The sequence below is a fragment of the Neoarius graeffei genome, chromosome 3, assembly GCF_027579695.1.
Source record: "Neoarius graeffei isolate fNeoGra1 chromosome 3, fNeoGra1.pri, whole genome shotgun sequence".
NCBI classification, from domain to species: domain Eukaryota; kingdom Metazoa; phylum Chordata; class Actinopteri; order Siluriformes; family Ariidae; genus Neoarius; species Neoarius graeffei.
Window position 1 is genome coordinate 45517427 of NC_083571.1, and position 12522 is coordinate 45529948.

General features: G+C 41.1%; 1 pseudogene; it reads left to right on the forward strand.

Moving 5' to 3' along the window:
* Positions 1–12067, forward strand: part of LOC132882556 (free fatty acid receptor 4-like) — a 52500-nt pseudogene extending 40433 nt beyond the window's left edge.
* Positions 12068–12522: the final 455 nt, after the last annotated feature.

The window sequence follows — 12522 nt, forward strand, 5'->3', positions numbered from 1 at the left end:
ATACAAGAAAATAATAAGCTTGGGTAAATGTTGGTAGCATGCTGTAATTGTGAATTTAGTGAATGCTACCTGATATTCTTATCAAAAACATTGTAAAGATTGTTCTGAGATGTAGTGCACCATAAACAGTGATTACAAAGTTTGCCTTATCCATCACATGATATGTAGTAGATGGTATTCAGTGAGCATCTCAGAAGAAATCTCTGCGTATGTGTCTCTAGAAACGTGTTTCAGAAGCCAACTGCTATTCGAAATACGTTTCACTTTAAGGAGCCAGGTAACCCAGGTACATGTTTTCACTTTCAAATACAAGTGTTGACAAGTTAACCTTTTATGAGGAGCCAATAACTTATTAGGCTGGCTTGTTCGGGAAGAAAAGGAATCTTATACACTGTGCGCAGCACTGTTTCTTCTCTGTGATTAATACAAATGGATATAATCACTAGACAAGTTAACAGCTTTAACATATTCTTAAAGTATCCAAGAAGTTTACGAAATGCTAAATTTCAGTATATTTACTTATAACTTTAAGAATTCTCATAGTATAACTTTAAGTGGCTTTCCATGACTTCTTAAAGATAATGAAATGCTGTTAAAAAGAATGTTTAAGATGTCACTTAAAGTTACTAAATTTAACATTTAAATGTACTTAAAGTCACTACTACTTTTAAGAATACCAATAAAGGGTCTTAAAGTTACTAGTATATTTAATGAATTTAAAAAGCCATGGCCTGATGGTTAGAAAAGCAGCTTTGGGACCAAAAGGTTGCTGGTTTGATTCCCTGGACCAGCAGGAATGGCTGAAGTGCTTTGAGCAAGGCAACTGCTCCCCAGGCTGCTCTGGGTATGTTGTATGTTGCTCTGGATAAAAGTGTCTGCTAAATGTCTGTAATGTAAAAAGTTCAGTAAAGGTACTTAAATTTACTACTAAATTTAAGGGCTGGTCTTGAAGGCAACTTAAATACACTACTAAATTTCTGGTTTGATTTCAAGTTTACATTTTCACCTCGGGCGGCACGGTGGTGTAGTGGTTAGCACTGTCGCCTCACGGCAAGAAGGCCCGGGTTTGAGCCCCGTGGCCGGTGAGGGCCTTTCTGTGTGGAGTTTGTATGTTCTCCCCGTGTCCACGTGGGTTTCCTCCGGGTGCTCCGGTTTCCCCCACAGTCCAAAGACATGCAGGTTAGGTTAACTGGTGACTCTAAATTGACTGTAGGTGTGAATGTGAGTGTGAATGGTTGTCTGTGTCTATGTGTCAGCCCTGTGATGACCTGGCGACTTGTCCAGGGTGTACCCCGCCTTTCGCCCATAGTCAGCTGGGATAGGCTCCAGCTTGCCTGCGACCCTGTAGAACAGGATAAAGCGGCTAGAGATAATGAGATGAGATGAGATTTTCACCTCGTGATGGACCTCATTAACTCTGAATGATTTGCCAAGATTAAACTGACAAGTATGGATTTTCAGGTTTAGGATATCTCAGAGATGTTTTTGGTCCTGATTATTGCATCCGCTAATCTACTTTCATGTAATTTCCTTATTCCGTAGTTATCTCATGAGCTTTTCCTGTAATACACTGTCAGAAATAGGGGTACAGTAGGAGTCCATTTCTGTCCCCCAAGGTACAGTCTACACCAATGTACCTCCTAGGGCTCATTATTGGACCTCAAGGTAACTGTATGCACCTTTTTAGGGCTAAAAAGGTACACACATGTTCCCAAGCAATATATAAATAGCACAAATAAGTACTTTAGAGAGTACTGCCCCATTGACAAGCCATTGTACCCCTAAAGGTACAGGAATGTAGTTTATTTTCTGAAAGTGTAGAAAATAGCAGTTCCATTTCAGTTTACTTTTGAGACTGAGTGATATGTCTGTGAAGGTTCTCAGTCATCCAGGTCATGGTAAACTGTGGGTGGTAAAAGAGAGCAACTGGACTTGCTTGAAGATTCTTGAAGACGTTTCACCTCTCATCCGAAAGGCTTCTTCAGTTCTGTCTGACTGGTAAGGAGCATCAGGTATTTATCCTCTCATGGATGAAAAGCTCATCTAAGGTGTCATTGAGTCATCCTGTTGGTGTGGGTCACTGGGGGCTGGTTGTGAACGGCCTCGAGAGTCGTTAGGATGATCAATGGATTGCCCGTTAGGGTGATCAATGGAATGCTGATTCTCTCTGTCTTCCTGTGAGTCACTGACTACGTTTACATGCACATCCAAATCGAGCTGCTGTCGGTAATTGAGCTGAAGGTCCCAGCAGGGTGCCAGAGAAATCCAATCCTACATGCACACAATGAAATCGGGCTATTGTGTGAGGTGCATTGTGCACCTGAGCCACAGGTGGCGCAACACGCCCCATCGTGTTGGTACACTTTCGGTTGTCGTCATGAAGAAGAGCTATTCAAGAGTGTAAACAAAGTTATCAGTTCCGTGTTCTCAATTGCGCGTTTTTCTCCCATCCATGAATTTTAATATATTCAACTCCTTAAGCTGAATGAGCATGAACTCTGTCTCCTCATTGCTCCAGAAGTGCACGTTTATGCTTGCCTGTGGCAGTGGGGGCGTGGTCAAGCGCCGGTCTGTGACAGGAGGGCGGAGCCAGGGAAGGTGAGTGGCAGAATCACTTCACCTGACGGTAATTAACCTGTGTTTGTGTGTCTTCCCAGTAACCGCGCCCTATTTAAGGAGGCAGAGGGAGAGCAGAGGGGACAGCTCATCCCGGGACTAGAACACAGCGCGCGCGCGCGTGTGTGTTTTTCTCTCAAGAATAAAAGTAGGCTGTTAAACTGAAAAGTCTGACAATAAAAAGCCTATTAGTACCAGAAGCTTTGTCCTGCCGTCCTCTGTGCTCCACCCACACTTCAGAGAGCTCTACATCGCCATTTTCTCTTCTTCGTTTGTTCCTCCTGACCTCTTCTGCTGCTCGCTACTACTGTTGTCATGCCGACCGAGGCTGTTGTGTTTCCCGCTTGTGGTCTCGTCACTCGTCACTTCCGGAAGTAGCTCGACAACTAGCTCGATAGGGTATACATGCACAAAGTAGCTCGGCAGAAATCGCATAAACTAGGTTGTGTAGCTCGATTCCGAGAAATCAAGTTCGGTTCAATTTCAGCCGAATTAAGGTGTATACATGGCATTTTGAACTTCGATTTCAGTCGAGCAACGGCAGAAATTCGATTCTCTCTATGTGCATGTAAACATAGTGATTGAAAACAGCTGGGTGTTGGTGTGCATTCAGTTGTCTGGGAAGTGTGCCAAGGACTGCATTGTAGGTGGCTGATAAGTGATGTCTTAGACCACCACCTCTGTTCAGTGATGGCCATTCCAGATTGACAAAAATGGCTTCTTTAACTCCTCGCTCATACCAACGATCCTCTCTGGCTAAAATGCGTACGTTGCAATCCTGAAATAAGTGTCCTTTGTTGTTCAGATGAAGGTAGACAGCAGAGTCCTGGCCTGAGGAACTGGCTCTCCTGTGTTGAGCCATGCACCTGTGAAGCGGTTGTTTAGTCTCCCCAATATACGAGTCTGTGCATTCCTCACGGCACTGAATGGCATACACTACGTTGTCCTGTTTGTGTCTGGGTATTCTGTCCTTAGGATGGACCAGTTTCTGCTTCAGAGTGTTACTGGGTCTGAAATGTACCAGAATGTTGTGTTTGTAGAAGATCCTCCTGAGTTTCTCAGATAGTCCAGAAATGTAGGGAATGACAATGTTCTTGCGTTTGTTCCTGTTATCCTCCTTGTCCATTCTGTTCCTTTTTCTGCTCTTGAGGAAAGACCAGTTGGGATACCCGCAGTTCTGAAGTGCTTTCTTGATGTGATTCTGCTCCTTCTCTTTTCCCTCTATCGTTGTAGGGATATTCTGAGCCCTGTGTTGCAAGGTCCTAATGACCCCCAATTTGTGTTCCAGTGGGTGGTGAGAGTCAAAGAGTAGGTACTGGTCTGTGTGTGTGGGTTTCCGGTAGACGTCGATGCTCAGGCTTCTGTCTTGTCTAATGTGTACATCACAATCCAAGAAGGCTAGATTATTCACACTGACGTCCTCCTGAGTGAAGTTGATGTTAATATCCACTGCACTGATGTGCTTAGAGAAGGCTTCCACCTCATGGGTTTTGATTTTAACCCAGGTGTCATCCACATATCTGACTGAGTGATATGTTCTGCAAAGTCATTGAGAGTCTAGGAAAACATCATGTACACTATATGGCCAAAGGGTTGTGGACACTTAACCATCATACCCATATGTGGGCCTACCCAATCTGTTGCCACAACATTGGAAATACACAATTGTATAGTATGTTGTAGCATTACAATTTCCCTTCACTGGAACAAAGGGGCTCAAACATGTTTTAGCATGAGAATGCTCCTGTGCACAAAGTGGGGTCCATGAAGGCATGGTTTGCCAAGACTAGTATAGAAGAACATGAGTGCCCTGTACAACACCAGACCTCAATCCTATTGATCACTTTTGGGATCAACAGGCCTCTTCACTCAAAATCAATGCCTGACCTCACTCATGCTCTTGTGACTTAATGAGCACAAATCCCCACAGCTACACTCCATTATCTATGGAAAGCCTTCCCAGAAGAGTGGTGTTTAATATAACAGCAATGGGGGACTAAACCTGGAATGGGATGTTCAACAAACACATAGGTGTGATGGTCATGAGTTGTCCCCATACGTTTCACAATATACTGTAGTGTTGATTACTGATTAATTCTATGATTCACAAGCATAGAGAAGTTTAGCTACCCTCAGACTGCTAAAAAATGAGTTGGCATTAAATAATATTAATGGCATTTAGCAGACTGTCTTATCCAGAGTGACGTACAACATACCAAGAGCAGCCTGGGGAGCAGTTGGGGATTAGGTGCCTTGTTCAAGGGCACTTCAGCCATTCCTGCTGGTCCAGGGAGTCAAACCAGCTTTCCCAAGTTCTTGAATCAACTTTTCTTGACAATCCTTTTGTCCCAAAGCTGCTTCTTTCACCATTAGGCCATAGCTTCCCCATGACATTAAGTTTGACTTTGTCAGAGTTCCAAGTTTGAAGCCACTGCAGGTTTTTTACACTATACTAGTGCATCTGAAATGATTAGCATATCATGGAAAAGTTTTTTTTTCTGCAATTTAACTTAAAAAGGTAAACTGTCATATATTCTATTCTCATGACACAAAGTGAAATATTTCAAGCTTTTTTTGTTTTAATTTTAATGATTTTGCCTTTTAGCTCATGAAAATCAGAAATCTAGTTTCTCAAATTATTACAACATTTTCTAAGCTCAATTAAAAAAGGATTTACCATACAGAAATGTCCAACTTCTGAATAGTATCTTCATTGATACACTCTATACTTGTTGGGGCTGCTTTATCACCAATCATCAATGTGGTGTGGCATGGAGGCAATCAGTCTGTGGCACTGCTGAAATGTTATTGAAGCCCGGATTGCTCTGATAGCAGCCTTCAGCTCATCTGTATTTTTGGGTTGGGTCTTTCTCATCTTCCTCTTGACAATACCCCGTAGATTCTCTAAGGGGTTCCGGTCAAGCAAGTTGGCTGGCCAACCAAGCATAGTAGTATCATGGTCAGCAAACAATTTAGTAGTAGTTTTGGCACTGTGGGCAGGTGCTAAGTCCTGCTGGAAAAGAAATTGGCATCTCCATAAAGCTTGTCAGCAGATGGAAGCATGAAGTGCTCTAAAATCTCCTGGTAGACAGCTGCATTGACTTTGGACTTGACTGAACTTCAAACACTTTGGATCCTGTGCCTCTCCACTCATCCTCCAGACTCTAGGACCTTGATTTCCAAATTAAATGCAAAATTTACTTTCATGTGAAAAGAGGACTTTGGACCATTGAGCAATAGTCCATTTTTTTCTCTCCTTAGCCCAGGTAAGACGCTTCTGACGTCTCTGGTTCAGGAGTCGCTTGATATTAGGAATGTGACAGTTGTAGTCCCTTTCCTGAAGACGTCTGTGCGTTGTGGCTTTTAATGCACCGACATCAGCCTCAGTCCACTCCTTGTGAAGCTCTCCCAAGTTGTTGAATTGACTTTTCTTGACAATCTTCTCAAGGCTGTGGTCATCCCTGTTTGCTCACCTTTTCCAGCCAGCCTTTTCAGCAATGACCTTCTGTGGCTTACCCTCCTTGTGGAGGGTGTCAATGATTGTCTTTTGGCCAGCTGTTAAGTCAGCAGTCTTCCCTGTGATTGTGGTTGTGTGTACTGAACTAGACCGAGAGATACATGGTATTTATACTGTTTTACTCAAACTCTAAATGAAATATCATATTTTGAGATTTTTTTTGTGCTATAGGCCATAATTATCAAAATAAAATAGAAAAATGCTTGAAGCATTTTAGTTTGTGTGTAATGAGTATATAGTGGTGCTTGAAAGTTTGTGAACCCTTTAGAATTTTCTATATTTCTGCATAAATATGACCTAAACATCATCAGATTTTCACACAAGTCCTAAAAGTACAACCCCGAATCCAAAAAAGTTGGGACAAAGTACAAATTGTAAATAAAAACAGAATGCAATGATGAGGAAATTTCAAAATTCCATATTTTATTCAGAAAAGAACATAGATGACATATCAAATGTTTAAACTGAGAAAATGTATCATTTAAAGAGAAAAATTAGGTGATTTTAAATTTCATGACAACACCACATCTCAAAAAAGTTGGGACAAGGCCATGTTTACCACTGTGAGACATCCCCTTTTCTCTTTACAACAGTCTGTAAACGTCTGGGGACTGAGGAGACAAGTTGCTCAAGTTTAGGGATAGGAATGTTAACCCATTCTTGTCTAATGTAGGATTCTAGTTGCTCAACTGTCTTAGGTCTTTTTTGTCGTATCTTCCATTTTACGATGCGCCAAATGTTTTCTATGGGTGAAAGATCTGGACTGCAGGCTGGCCAGTTCAGTACCCGGACCCTTCTTCTACGCAGCCATGATGCTGTAATTGATGCAGTATGCAGTTTGGCATTGTCATTTTGGAAAATGCAAGGTCTTCCGTGAAAGAGACGTCGTCTGGATGGGAGCATATGTTGCTCTAGAACCTGGATATACCTTTCAGCATTGATGGTGTCTTTCCAGATGTGTAAGCTGCCCATGCCACACGCATTAATGCAACCCCATACCATCAGAGATGCAGGCTTCTGAACTGAGCGCTGATAACAACTTGGGCCGTCCTTCTCCTCTTTAGTCCGAATGACACGGCATCCCTGATTTCCATAAAGAACTTCAAATTTTGATTCGTCTGACCACAGAACAGTTTTCCACTTTGCCACAGTCCATTTTAAATGAGCCTTGGCCCAGAGAAGACGTCTGCGCTTCTGGATCATGTTTCGATACGGCTTCTTCTTTGAACTATAGAGTTTTAGCTGGCAATGGCGGATGGCACGGTGAATTGTGTTCACAGATAATGTTCTCTGGAAATATTCCTGAGCCCATTTTATGATTTCCAATACAGAAGCATGCCTGTATGTGATGCAGTGCTGTCTAAGGGCCCGAAGATCACGGGCACCCAGTATGGTTTTCCGGCCTTGACCCTTACGCACAGAGATTCTTCCAGATTCTCTGAATCTTTTGATGATATTATGCACTGAAGATGATGATATGTTCAAACTCTTTGCAATTTTACACTGCCGAGCTCCTTTCTGATATTGCTCCACTATTTGTCGGCGCAGAATTAGGGGGATTGGTGATCCTCTTCCCATCTTTACTTCTGAGAGCCGCTGCCACTCCAAGATGCTCTTTTTATACCCAGTCATGTTAATGACCTATTGCCAATTGACCTAATGAGTTGCAATTTGGTCCTCCAGCTGTTCCTTTTTTGTACCTTTAACTTTTCCAGCCTCATATTGCCCCTGTCCCAACTTTTTTGAGATGTTACTGTCATGAAATTTCAAATGAGCCAATATTTGGCATGAAATTTCAAAATGTCTCACTTTCGACATTTGATATGTTGTCTATGTTCTATTCTGAATACAATATCAGTTTTTGAGATTTGTAAATTATTGCATTCCGTTTTTATTTACAATTTGTACTTTGTCCCAACTTTTTTGGAATCGGGGTTGTAGATAAAGAGAACCCAGTTAAACAAATGAGACAAAAATATTATACTTGGTCATTTATTTATTGAGGGAAATCATCCAATATTACATATCTGTGAGTGGAAAAAGTATGTGAACCTCTAGGATTAGCAGTTAATTTGAAGGTGAAATTAGAGTCTGGTGTTTTCAATCAGTGGGATAACAATCAGGTGTGAGTGGGCACCCTGTTTTATTTAAAGAACAGGGATCTATCAAAGTCTGATCTTCACAACACATGTTTGTGGAAGTGCATCATGGCACGAACAAAGGAGATTTCTGAGGACCTCAGAAAAAGTGTTGTTGATGCTCATCAGGTTGGAAAAGGTTATAAAACCATCTCTAAAGAGTTTGGACTCCACTAATCCACAGTCAGACAGATTGTGTACAAATGGAGGAAATTCAAGACCATCGTTACCCTCCCCAGGAGTGGTCATCCAACAAAGATCACTCCAAGAGCAAGGCGTGTAATAGTCGGCGTGGTCACAAAGGATCCCAGGGTAACTTCTAGGCAACTGAAGGCCACTCTCACATTGGCTAATGTTAATGTTCATGAGTCCACCATCAGGAGAACACTGAACAACAATGGTGTGCATGGCAGGGTTGCAAGGAGAAAGCCACTGCTCTCCAAAAAGAACATTGCTGCTCGTCTGCAGTTTGCTAAAGATCATGTCAACAAGCCAGAAGGCTATTGGAAAAATGTTTTGTGGATGGATGAGACCAAAATAGAACTTTTTGGTTTAAATGAGAAGCATTATGTTTGGAGAAAGGAAAGCACTGCATTCCAGCATAAGAACCTTATCCCATCTGTGAAACATGGTGGGGGTAGTATCATGATTTGGGCCTATTTTGCTGCATCTGGGCCAGGACGGCTTGCCATCATTGATGAAACAATGAATTGTGAATTATACCAGTGAATTCTAAAGGAAAATGTCAGGACATCTGTCCATGAATTGAATCTCAAGAGAAGGTGGGTCATGCAGCAAGACAACGACCTTAAGCACACTAGTCGTTCTACCAAAGAATGGTTAAAGAAGAATAAAGTTAATGTTTTGGAATGGCCAAGTCAAAGTCCTGACCTTAATCCAATCGAAATGTTGTGGAAGGACCTGAAGCGAGCAGTTCATGTGAGGAAACCCACCAACATCCCAGAGTTGAAGCTGTTCTGTACGGAGGAATGGGCTAAAATTCCTCCAAGCCGGTGTGCAGGACTGATCAACAGCTACCGGAAACGTTTAGTTGCAGTTATTGCTGCACAAGGGGGTCACACCAGATACTGAAAGCAAAGGTTCACATACTTTTGCCACTCGCAGATATGTAATGTTGGATCATTTTCCTCAATAAATAAATGACCAGGTATAATATTTTTGCCTCATTTGTTTAACTGGGTTCTCTTTATCTACTTTTAGGACTTGTGTGAAAATCTGATGATGTTTTAGGTCATATTTATGCAGAAATATAGAAAATTCTGAAGGGTTCACAAACTTTCAAGCACCACTGTAGAATATATTAAATTTTCACTTTCTTAAATAACTGATGGAAAATATTAAACTTTTTCATGTTATTCTAATTGCTTGAGATACACCAGTAGTTATACAAAAGCCTGCTTGCTCGTAGGGTAAGTAGCAGCGCATAAGATTGCATTGTATACGAATCAACATATCAGATAATCCTGAGAGAGAGAGAGAGAGAGAGAGAGAGAGAGAGAGAGAGAGAAAACACAGGAATGTTCACTAAATATTTGCCTTAGCCTTTTTTTTTCATGCACACACAACTGGAGTGGTTCAAAAATCAAGAACTTGAATGTGTTTGAATGGCCGAATTAGTGCCCATATCTCAATCCAACTGAAAAACTGTGGCAAAATTGCTGTTCACCTACAGTCTCCATCCAGTGCGACAGAGCTTGAGTAATCTGGCCAAGAAGAATGGACAAATATATCAGGATCCCAATGTACAAAGCTGATAGACATATCCCAGAAGAACTGTAGCTGGAATTGCATCCAAAAGAGATTTTAAAAAGTAATAATCTAGAAGGCTGAATATGTATGCAACCAAAAATGTTTGCTTTTTTATTTAATTAACTCATGACACAATAAAATAAATACTATAATTTCTGGCTGGACCAATGGGCATGCTACTGCTCTGTCCATCACAATATACAACCCCGATTCCAAAAAAGTTGGGACAAACTGCAAATTGTAAATAAAAACGGAATGCAATAATTTACAAATCTCAAAAACTGATATTGTATTCACAATAGAACATAGACAACATATTAAATGTCGAAAGTGAGACATTTTGAAATTTCATGCCAAATATTGGCTCATTTGAAATTTCATGACAACAACACATCTCAAAGTTGGGACAGGGGCAATAAGAGGCTGGAAAAGTTAAAGGTACAAAAAAGGAACAGCTGGAGGACCAAATTGCAACTCATTAGGTCAACTGGCAATAGGTCATTAACATGACTGGGTATAAAAAGAGCATCTTGGAGTGGCAGCGGCTCTCAGAAATAAAGATGGGAAGAGGATCACCAATCCCCCTAATTCTGTGCCGACAAATAGTGGAGCAATATCAGAAAGGAGTTCGACAGTGTAAAATTGCAAAGAGTTTGAACATATCATCATCTACAGTGCATAATATCATCAAAAGATTCAGAGAATCTGGAAGAATCTCTGTGCGTAAGGGTCAAGGCTGGAAAACCATACTGGGTGCCCGTGATCTTCGGGCCCTTAGACAGCACTGCATCACATACAGGCATGCTTCTGTATTGGAAATCACAAAATGGGCTCAGGAATATTTCCAGAGAACATTATCCATGAACACAATTCACCGTGCCATCCGCCGTTGCCAGCTAAAACTCTATAGTTCAAAGAAGAAGCCGTATCGAAACATGATCCAGAAGCGCAGACGTCTTCTCTGGACCAAGGCTCATTTTAAATGGACTGTGGCAATGTGGAAAACTGTTCTGTGGTCAGACGAATCAAAATTTGAAGTTCTTTATGGAAATCAGGGACGCCGTGTCATTCGGACTAAAGAGGAGAAGGACGACCCAAGTTGTTATCAGTGCTCAGTTCAGAAGCCTGCATCTCTGATGGCATGGGGTTGCATTAGTGCATGTGGCATGGGCAGCTTACACATCTGGAAAGACACCATCAGTGCTGAAAGGTATATCCAGGTTCTAGAGCAACATATGCTCCCATCCAGATGACGTCTCTTTCAGGGAAGACCTTGCATTTTCCATCATGACAATGCCAAACCACATACTGCATCAATTACAGCATCATGGCTGCGTAGAAGAAGGGTCCGGGTACTGAACTGGCCAGCCTGCAGTCCAAATCTTTCACCCATAGAAAACATTTGGCGCATCATAAAACGGAAGATATGACAAAAAAGACCTAAGAGAGTTGAGCAACTAGAATCCTACATTAGACAAGAATGGGTTAACATTCTTATCCCTAAACTTGAGCAACTTGTCTCCTCAGTCCCCAGACATTTACAGACTGTTGTAAAGAGAAAAGGGGATGTCTCACAGTGGGAAACATGGCCTTGTCCCAACTTTTTTGAGATGTGGTGTTGTCATGAAATTTAAAATCCCCTAATTTTTCTCTTTAAATAATACATTTTCTCAGTTTAAACATTTGATATGTCATCTATGTTCTATTCTGAATAAAATATGGAATTTTGAAACTTCCACATCATTGCATTCCGTTTTTATTGACAATTTGTACTTTGTCCCAACTTTTTTGGAATCGGGGTTGTATAAAAATCAAACAAAGATAAGACAGGTTCTGATTATTGGATGTGAGGCTCGGAAGAAAAATATACACGTTTATTTAGAGTTCCTGTCTGTAATGACAAATATCATAATCAACAATCAATGAGCTGGATTTGACAGTAACTGCGTCAACACTGTCTGCAAAACAGCATGCCAAATCTGTAATATCACAAAGTTTTACCTCTCATTGTTCCTGTGCAGTCTGAGCAGTTACTAATCTGCACTTATCCATGTTTCTGCAGACTATCATTTCAACCACTCTCTTATCTAGCTAATCATTTTTTTTTAAGTGAACTGAATTGATGACCTCTGCAGTCTGGGTTTTGATGACTGTGTGACTAGTACAAAAACTACTGTAAATTCAGTCGGACAGAACTAAAACTTGGTTAATCCACTCCAGGTGAACTCGGTCTGACCAACTCAACCAGCAAAACAGCAAACTGTTATTATATAGCCAACTCCATCACTCAGTGCACATCAAAATGTTTACTGTGTACCAAAGAAATAATTAAATGTAATAATATATAAAATCAATATAATCTGTGTGGTATGTTACAAAAATAAACATTTCTCTGATTCCTTTACTTGCAGAATTCAGACACCCAGGAATGCAACTTGATTTACTTTCCCACCAGATTAGGATAATTTCAGGCACAGTTTT